General features: G+C 40.6%; 1 long non-coding RNA gene across 2 annotated transcripts; it reads left to right on the forward strand.

The window, feature by feature from the left end:
• The first annotated feature begins 251 nt into the window (after nt 1-251).
• Nucleotides 252-8,633, forward strand: LOC147000159 (uncharacterized). 2 transcript variants are annotated; one of them, XR_015046195.1, is made up of 3 exons: nt 256-308; nt 4,821-4,948; nt 8,166-8,633. It is a non-coding gene; the product is annotated as an uncharacterized LOC147000159 (long non-coding RNA). The 2 variants fall into 2 exon arrangements; XR_015046196.1 differs by lacking the exon at nt 4,821-4,948 and having other exon boundaries at nt 252-308.
• Nucleotides 8,634-9,514: the final 881 nt, after the last annotated feature.

The raw sequence follows: 9,514 nt of genomic DNA on the forward strand, positions 1-9,514 counted from the left end.
ATCTGCCCGCCTCTGCCTCCCAAGTGCTGGGATTAAAGGCCAGGCGAGTAAAGGCTAACGGATGCTGACCCAATATCTTCTGTATTAACGAGAAGAGGATCCTTTTCCTTATAACTATTGTACATGAAGGCTCTCTGTGGGATATTTTCTCCTGGACATTAAGTCCACTCTCTTCTACAGAGCTTTCTGCTGCAGGAGTCTGACCCACGTGACTTGCTTCACTGGACTATGTTTGCTCTCTTGCTTTTGCTTAGGTTTGGCAACTTAGAGTCACTGACATGGATTGGAACAAGCTGCCGTGTGATCAGGTATCCTTTCTCTATCTTCGTTTTTACAGAACAATCTTGTTTATCCTTTGGGACTTCACAAACCAATAAGGGGCAGTGTTTTGGCTCTGTTACTTTGTTACTACCATCCTTGACTTTGAAACCACTCACTTAATTATGCAGCACACATTCCACTTTCTCAAATAACCCAAGTTGAATGTTCTGTCTGGCAGTTTTATGTAAAAATTCATTATAAAAAGTTATCATCCCTAAGAAAATATTTGGAATTAGTAAACTTGAATAGAGGTTGGCAAAGAATTTAATAACAGCCAGATGGCAGACATTTTGGTTTTGTGGATTAGACAATTGCTATTACCCTTATCCAACTCTGCTTTATTATTGAAAATCCAGCCACACACAGTAAGTAAGTGAGTGTGGCTATGTCCCTGTAAAACTTCATTTATAGAACTATGCAGTAAGGTTTTCTTTCGAAGTCCAGGAGCTACATTTATTGACTCCTGAAAAACTAAGATGTTTTGCCGGGTGTGGTGGCGCACGCCTTTAATCCCAGCACTCAGGAGGCAGAGACAGGCAGCTTTCTGAGTTCAAGACCAGCCTGGTCTACAAAGTGAGTTCTAGCACAGCCAGGGCTACACAGAGAAACCCTGTTTTGAAAAACAAACAAACAAAAAACAAAAACAAAACAAAACAAACAAACAAACCCTAAGATGTTTTTCCTGGCACCTGGGAGAGTGGCTCTAAGCTTTGAATGATTTTGCCCTTTAAAGGACATTGTCTGGAGACATGTTTGGTTGTCACACTGGAAGAAAGGATGTAATGCATCTAGTGGGTAGAGCTGCAGTAGCTGCTAAATATCTGATAATGCACAGAACAGTTCCCAATGACAATGAGTTCTTTCTCCAGACTCTCAGTAGTGAAGAAGGTTAGTAAGGCTAATCTAGAGTCAACTTCGGAGAATATCAGTTTCTTTATCTCTTATTGTGGCGTGGAGAAAATAATCACAAAATTAATTTCACAGGCAAGTGTTTTGGTTTTTGTTTTTGTTTTTTGTAATTTTAGATTATTTTATGATACCTCTCACAAAAGAGAGATAAGATGAATTTATTAAGAAATGTGTAGCTGGGCGGTGGTGGTGCACACCTTTAATCCCAGCACTTGGGAGGCAGAGGCAAGAGGATTTCTGAGTTTGAGGCCAGCCTGGTCTACAGAGTGAGTTCCAGGACAGCCAGGGCTACACAGAGAAATCGTGTCTTGAAAAAACAAAACAAAACAAAACAAAAACCCCAAATCCCAAAAAAAAACAAACAACAACAACAAAAAGAAATGTGTTTTCCCCAGTAATTTCTTTTTTGTTCTTCAACTTATAAATCCTATCAACCCACCTTAAGCTGTTCTTTTTGCCTCCTAAGCATGTTTTGGGTAGTGGTGATGGGTCTGTTCCTCTTTTTGTAAAGTTGTGCAAGGCTAGCTTGCTAAGGCTGCATCACCTTGGGTTTCCTTGGGTCTCTAGGTAGGATAAAGGTAAATCTGGTGAAAGAACTGGATCTGGCTTAATGATGTGAATGCATGGTATAACGTGGTATGTGTGTAGAAAGGGCTTTCGAGAATATGGGTATGGAGGGAAGTGGACTAGTGTGGATAAAATCAATTAATTTAAAAAAACCCTCAGGAATTGGGAGAGAATGTAAGAGTGACACAAAAGATAATTCAATCACATAGGAGACTAAGACAGGAGGATCATGAGTTCAACTCTGTCTCAAAAAAACTCAAAAGGAAAGTGATAGTCAATACTGCATGATATTCCTGGGGATATGTGAATAAACATCTATTCACTTCAGAGACAGTACTAAGGATAGACCAAATAATGATGTCCCTTCAGTCTAGCTTGGTGAGACAGTGAATTTAGCCAAGGTTAAAGAAGCATGAATTAGATGGGCCTTCCCCCTTGATAAGCTCAGACTCTTAAGTAAACTTTGGGCCTTGATCAGTAAAAAAAGGAAGAAAGAAAAGGAGAAGAAGAAGAAGAAGAAGAAGAAGAAGAAGAAGAAGAAGAAGAAGAAGAAGAAGAAGAAGAAGAAGAAGAAGAAGAAGAAGAACCATGTGTCGGTTCAGGAACATAGATGATTTATATGGCAGCTACACCGCTGAGAGCTATACATCATCAAGGAGGTAAAAAGACCTCATGCTATGACCCATGAGTTCTCCAATTACAGAATGAAATGCTAGTGGGTCCAGTCTTGTGAAGATCTTGTGTAGATAATTTCAGAATGTCTCTGCCCATCTTATGCATGAAGGACAATAGTCTACATTGGTCCACCCCTTTCTCTGTTCTAATATTCTTTCTGCTCCCCTTTCTACAATGCACTCTGATTCTTGTAATGATTGATACAGATGTATGGTTATTTTCTCCCATGTAGGGTGAATAATTGAGCTATTGTGCTACAGTAATACTCATTTATTTTTAGCACTCTATGTTACAAATCTTTGCAGTAACATACTCCTGCTACAAAAAAAAAAAAAAAAAAAAAACAGCTTTGTAGTAACAATATACAAGCGTAATCATAAATGTTTAGGAGGCAATTTAATAGGCAAATCCTATCTATTTAACAATAGATATGATTTCCCCAATAAAGCCTGCAATCTCTCCAGTCCCCACTCTGTGGAAAGGCCTTCGATCTAATTGGAATGCAGTTGGTCACGCTCATAAGAGTTGTAGCACTATTCCTGTCTTGTGACTACTGTATATTTTGCCTGTCATGGAGGTACTATATCACATAGGATCCATAGTATATTAAGACTATTTCTGGCAATTCTTCCCCACTAACCTAATGTGGCCTTTCATCACTATGAAGATTAAGCAACGGTAACGGAACTTCCCGCTCAGTCTTAGTTTGAGTCTCACTTTTTTTTTTCATGTCTGATAGACAAAGCATAAGGTAGAGATCCATCAATAGGATGGATATATTCTTATGTTATACAACATCAGTCATAGCATTTTGAGGATTCCAGGGGGGAACTCTGGACAAAAAAAAAAAAAAACAAAAAACAAAAAACAAAAAAACAAAAAACAAAAAACAAAAAAACCTCACATGGAAGTATCTTGCTTTTGGTACCAGGATTTTCTTTTAAAAGCCTTGATGTTGATTATGCCTTTTCCTACGTCACAGAGTACCTTTGTTAAAACTCTAACAATTGTTTTAGCATTGGCAGGTAGAAGCTACTGTATAATGTTTAACCCCACTTGGCATCATCTATGCTTTGGCTGGACCTTGCACCTTACATGGGTTGATTTCCCATCCTTACTAGTCAGGTTTGCCTACAAATCTTCTCAATTCTTTTCTAAATCTCCAAGGCAGTCAGAGGTCAGCATTACATAATGAAACCTTAAACCTCTGAAAACCTGTCCCCCACCATTCTAAGCAAATGCCAATTTGTTTTCATACCCATCACTAAATATTTATCAAGTACCAGTACCCCATGAAAAGATCACATCACTTGAAACAATTGTTTCCTCAAAGAGCAGTGTTGAGTGCAGCGGTGTATGGATGGGAGACATTGTCTTACTGGTTTTCTTTGGTAGTGGTGGTTGGGTTGTCACGAGGATTCATGTGGTCCAAGGTGGATCTGAACTTGTTAAGCAGCAAAGTAAAGCTTTGAAGCAATGTTGCTCTTGATCCTGCTCCACAGTTGCTGGAATTGCACATGTGCCAAACCACATACCGATGGGAGATACTTCGTTGTTTAACTCTCTATGCCTACAGCCATTCCCCATGATCTGTTCTGCCTCTTTAGCTTGAGGTCCTTGCTCCAGTGCTACAGCACATCTCATACCCCAAGGTCTCAGTGAAGCTGGCTTATGTTACCCTTACTAGTGAAGTTGTTCTGTCACCTGTTTCCTTGAGTCTGGTTTCTTGAGTCTGACAGGCTCTGGGATGACACTGTGGGTGTCCACGATCTCTGCACTGGCCACATCTGGCTGCTGAAAGGACACTGGGCTGGGTGAAAATCTCTACAGCCAGAGGAGAAATGTATATACCACACTCTTGGAGAATAATTATCCGTGCCTAGGAAGTTATCACTTTCACCTTTACTGCTATGTCACCTACTTCTTCCTTCATTCTTTCAGTGAATGAAGTGTTTGGGTTTCAGGTTTCTTCGAGCTCACAAACAGTGAATGTGGCTTTCTCTAGGACTTTGGCTCCACATAAATTGGGTCATATTTGCTTTCAAATGACCTGAATAGCCCTTTTTGTCTGCTTTTACTTTTTCGAACATCCTCTTGATTACTTAAGCGCTTTACAAATGTCATTTACATAACAGTATAAATCATTGTGATTTGCCAAGGCCTTGCTATCATAAAGAGTTTGTCCCACCATAGCACTCAGTAAAGCCATTCAAGCTTTATACCAATCCCAAAGACTCTGTGAATTAAGTTATTTTTCAACTGTCCTGTAAACACAATCTTAACTGGACATGATGAATTGCATATCCAGTTTCCTCAGTGATGGATGCCCTTTCTTTAATGTCTTCTAGCTCCTAATATTTATTGGAACTTCAGCCTGTGACAACCAATTGTTCTTAATGGCTCAGATGAACCATTCCACAAGAAACCAATTTACCCTGTATTGCCTCAGAGTGGGTGGTCATTGTCCCAGAGAGAGGTGAGCTTTTATATTTCTCAGTTTCCCTCAATGTCTGCAACAATCAGACGGATCCTATCAACTCTGATGTCTCACATCTTCATAAGCAAGACCGTGCATGGGATTTCTTTGTTTTACTTTTCCTTTAAATGTCTTTCCCCATTCAAGCAATTTAGAGGCAAAACACTCCCTAATCATCACTGTTTCCTGTACTGGATTATTTTTAAGGTTCCTGTCTTGTTGCTAAATTGCAGATTTTCTCTTCCTCTGTGTTAAAGATGGGCCTGAAGTTACCTTTTATCTATTCTACCTCTCTCTCTCTCTCCTCATTGTCCAGTTCTTCACATGAGATCCATGATTTCAAACACAGACTGGATAATTATTTCACAGAGATGTAATTTGTATCATTTTTCTTACATACTACACAGCTAAAGGAATAAGCCAGCATCACCAGGTCATTCTCCCATTCCCACTTGTCCTGTAACCTCAAGGAAACTGAAGAGGTTAGAATCTGCATGTCTTTTTCTTGTTGGAATTCCTTTCTCACATGGACATGTTATTTCTGGGAAAGTAGCTGAGCTTCATAAGTGTGTATTATAATTCACAGAAAAGTCTAGAAAACCAGTATCACAGCTGGCTTAAAATCCCACCCATCTCAATGCTACTTTCACGGATTGTGACATATTCTCTAGTCTACCAGATCTTTTATGTTAGATTCCATTCACCATGGAAGCATGCTACTTTATATAAATGTAGGAAGATTACCACTCTGGGATTCCCCCTGCATGTCGTGAATTTTCTACCTTTAAAAGAAGTGTAGCTTTAAGTGTTATAACCAATAGCAGGATCAATGCAGATGATAATAAAACCAGAAGTAATGCAGTTCCATACAATGTGGTGAAGGGTGGCCAAATCAAGATTGCTCCTAGATATGCTTTATAATCCTCGGCCATCACAAATTTGGCTGTATGTTTTATTGCTCCCAGCGGGGAGAATGCAGCTGCATTTCCAAATCCTTGGATTGTGTCAGGTCCCTGCTTATATGCCAAGGGTGACATGATTTTCCCTAGGGAAACATGAACAACTGCTACTTTGTCTCAGGTAGGGATCTAATTATAGGTCAATAAAGCAATATCATGAAGTCTAACTTGGGGAAGCTGAATTTGAGTTAACTACTAAAGTATAAACAGCTTATGGGAGCAGCATCACTAAAGATATATCTCCACAACTGGGAAAGAGTTTTCTATCCCCAGCCTTGTTAACAACCTACACATCTTGAAAAAAGAGAGGAGACTTAGGTCTTCTACATGCCACCTCATTGTGTTGTCTCATAAGTCTGATGCTTTCTCCAAGGGACTGTTAGTGGGCATGGCAGTCTGAGGACCTTCTGATAATCACAGCTGCCTGATTTCTAGACAGCAGTGGCTGTCATGCCTGGAGAGCAGAGTTCCACAACACATGGGAAAGGAGTGTTTGGAGAAGATAGGTTAGGACATGGACCCCTGAGCTAGTCCTTGAGTATATTATTCTAGAACTCTCATTTCAGAAGAAGAAGGGTGAAAAGATATGCTTACTCTAAAGTGGGTTATGAGTTTTAACTGGCGTATGTGTTATCTTAAAACTATTATACCAGATCAAAATGTTGATCAACATTGATACTTAACTGATGTTTCTTTTAACCAGTGGTTTTCTTTCATGATTGGACCCTAGAACCCCTGGTTCTTCATCACTGTGCATCTTGTTAGTAGACAGGCTGAAGTGCAAGGACACAGGAGGTCTGTATCTGGATGATATCATAATTTTGATTAACTGAACAGATGGCAGTGGCTGTCAAGAGATTTTTACTTTCGGGAATCACACCTTTATTGCAATAAAAGCTACTAACCTTAAATATCCATAAATATAATAAACAGCCATAAAAAGCCTTTTGAGATTTATATACAGTTTTAATATATTGAATTGCTGTCTATCAAATATGATGATAGTACAAGAATGTCCATAAACAGAAAAATCAAATCAGCACCTGCTAACAAAGGAGTAAGGACATCCTGAGAGCAGTGCTGTCTGCATGCACCAGCATCATAAAGAATTTGTGTCTTTGTGTCATGTATTTAATTATGATTAACAAAAACAGCTAAGTATTTTTCCTCTATAAATGACTTGTATCTCTTTGGGATGTGAATGTGTTTATGGAACCTGCTGTAAAGTCTCCTGCATTAGTCAGGGTTTCTATTCCTGCACAAACATCACGGCCAGGAAGCAAGTTGGGGAGGAAAGGGTTTATTCAGCTTACACTTCCACATTGTTGTTGATCACCAAAGGAAGTCAGGACTGGAACTCAAACAGGTCAGGAAGCAGGAGCTGATGCAGAGGCCAAGGAGGGATGTTACTTACTGGCTTACTTCCCCTGACTTGCTCAGCCTGTTTTATTATAGAACCCAAGACTACCAGTCCAGGGATGCCACCACCCACAAGGGGCCCTCCTCATTTGATCACTAATTGAGAAAATGCCCCGCAGCTACATCTCAAGGAGGCATTTCCTTACCTGAAGCTCCTTTCTCTGTGATAATTCCAGCCTGTGACAAGTTAACACACAAAACCAGCCAGTAAATTTCCTTTTCAATGTTAGAGAGTTTCTCCAGCCTTAACATGATAATAGTTGCAAGTTTCAAATATATTTACTGAGATAATCCCAAACAGAGACAGACCATTAAAAATAATATTAAGACTTTATTCTAAAGCTAATATTCTGTGTTACAGGCATATGAATGAAAACTCTTGATACTTTTCTGCATATATGTTTGTTTATGCTTTATCCTAGCATGAATACATAGTGTCATAGTCACTGTTCTATTGCTGTGAAGAGACACCATGACCAAGGCAACTCTTATAAAAAGAAAGCATTTAATTGGGGGCTTCTTATAGTTTCAGAGGTTGGTTCATTATTATCATGGCAGGGAACATGGCAGTGAGCATGGCGCTGGAGCAGTAGTTGACAGCTACTGATCCATAGGCCAAGAGAGAAAGAGACATCAGGATAGATATGGGCTTTTGAAACCTTAAGGCCCATGAATGGAAGTTTCTGGTTGTATCATGTAGTATAGACTTGTCTGTGAGGAAGATCCATGCGGTTTTTTTGCTGAGATAAGACCTGTGGGAGGACATGGTGGGGCATTTGCACAGCTAACTTTGCAATGATTCACTGGTCTCACATCTTCACATCTTTGCTGATCCTCAGGCCCAGCAGGTAACTTCTGGTGTCCCTGGCTGATCCTAGTTGTTCCTGCTGACTCATGAAGATTTGGCTGGGGCCTGGCAGTTTCTGCTGGATCATTGTGCTACTGTTGATTCATGTTTGCTATCCTGTCACTGCTGAACTGGACTGCTAGCATCCTGACAATGCAGATTGGAATCACCCCCAAAGAACTACATCTAAACAGGTCCACATCCCCTTCCTATTTACTGTAGCCTCCCCTCCCCCAGCCTGAAACCTGCCTGCCCTAGGTTCCACTGTTTACATCGGGATGGAGCTTCCCGCTCAATCGTTCTGCCACGCCCACAGCTGGAACCTGCCGCTTTGCTGTTCCGGAGCCATACACGTGGTCACCCTGCTACTGGACCCCAGGATTATTTGGCGGGAATCGGGCCTCCCTTCCCCTCCTTTATAACTGTGTGTTGGAATAGTAAAATTGAGCTTTGATCAGGATGACTGTCTTAGCTGCATCTTTCTCTCGCCGCGTAGCCCCTCTTCTCTTCCAGGTTTCCAAAATGCCTTTCCAGGCTAGAACCCAGACCTGTGATCTGCTGGCCGGACACAACAATTTACCATCTTTTCTCCCCTATCTCTGGACAGTGGGCTATGAGGCGGGAGGGTCAAGGCATTTGAGAACCCTTATATTAAAAGTAGGCTTAAAAAAATCTAAGCCTACAGACCCACCTCCAGTGACACATTTCTTCCATCAAGGTTATATACCCTAGTACTTCAATCCTTCAAATAGTACCACTCCCCATTTTATTATTCAAAATTCACTCAATCTGACATTAAAAGCATCCAGGTCTATCACAGTCTCAACATTGTTTAAATGACCTAAGTTGAAAGTTTCTTAAGGCAATCTCCTGTAAAATCACAATCAAAAAGCAGATCACATGCTTCCAGCAGATAACAACACAGGATATACATTATCATTCCAAAGGGGAGGAAAGCAGACATGGTGAGAAAATAGTGGGTGAAAGAAAGACCAAAAAACCAGCTGGGCAAACTCTAAACTCCTCATCTCTATGTCTGATGAGGTCAAAGTGCTCTTCTGATCTACAACTCTTTCATCTTTGCTTACATCATACTGCTATTCTTGGGCTGGTTCCACACCTAATCTGCAGCTTCCTGGTGCAGGTATCCCATGACTCAGGCATCTCCGAAATCTTGGGGTCTCCATATAAAACCCAGGCTTCACCTTCACATATGGCCTCTATGAGCCTCCATGTAGGGACACCCTGACACATGCCTGGCCTCAGTTGCTTTTTGTAGCTATGGAGGGAGATTCCACAACGCCTTCCTTGCATCCTTGACTCTAAATCCAGAACCACATG

Source organism: Mus caroli, unplaced genomic scaffold (genome assembly GCF_978045245.1).
Source record: "Mus caroli unplaced genomic scaffold, Mus_caroli_1 scaffold_20, whole genome shotgun sequence".
In the NCBI taxonomy this organism is placed as follows: Eukaryota; Metazoa; Chordata; class Mammalia; order Rodentia; family Muridae; genus Mus; species Mus caroli.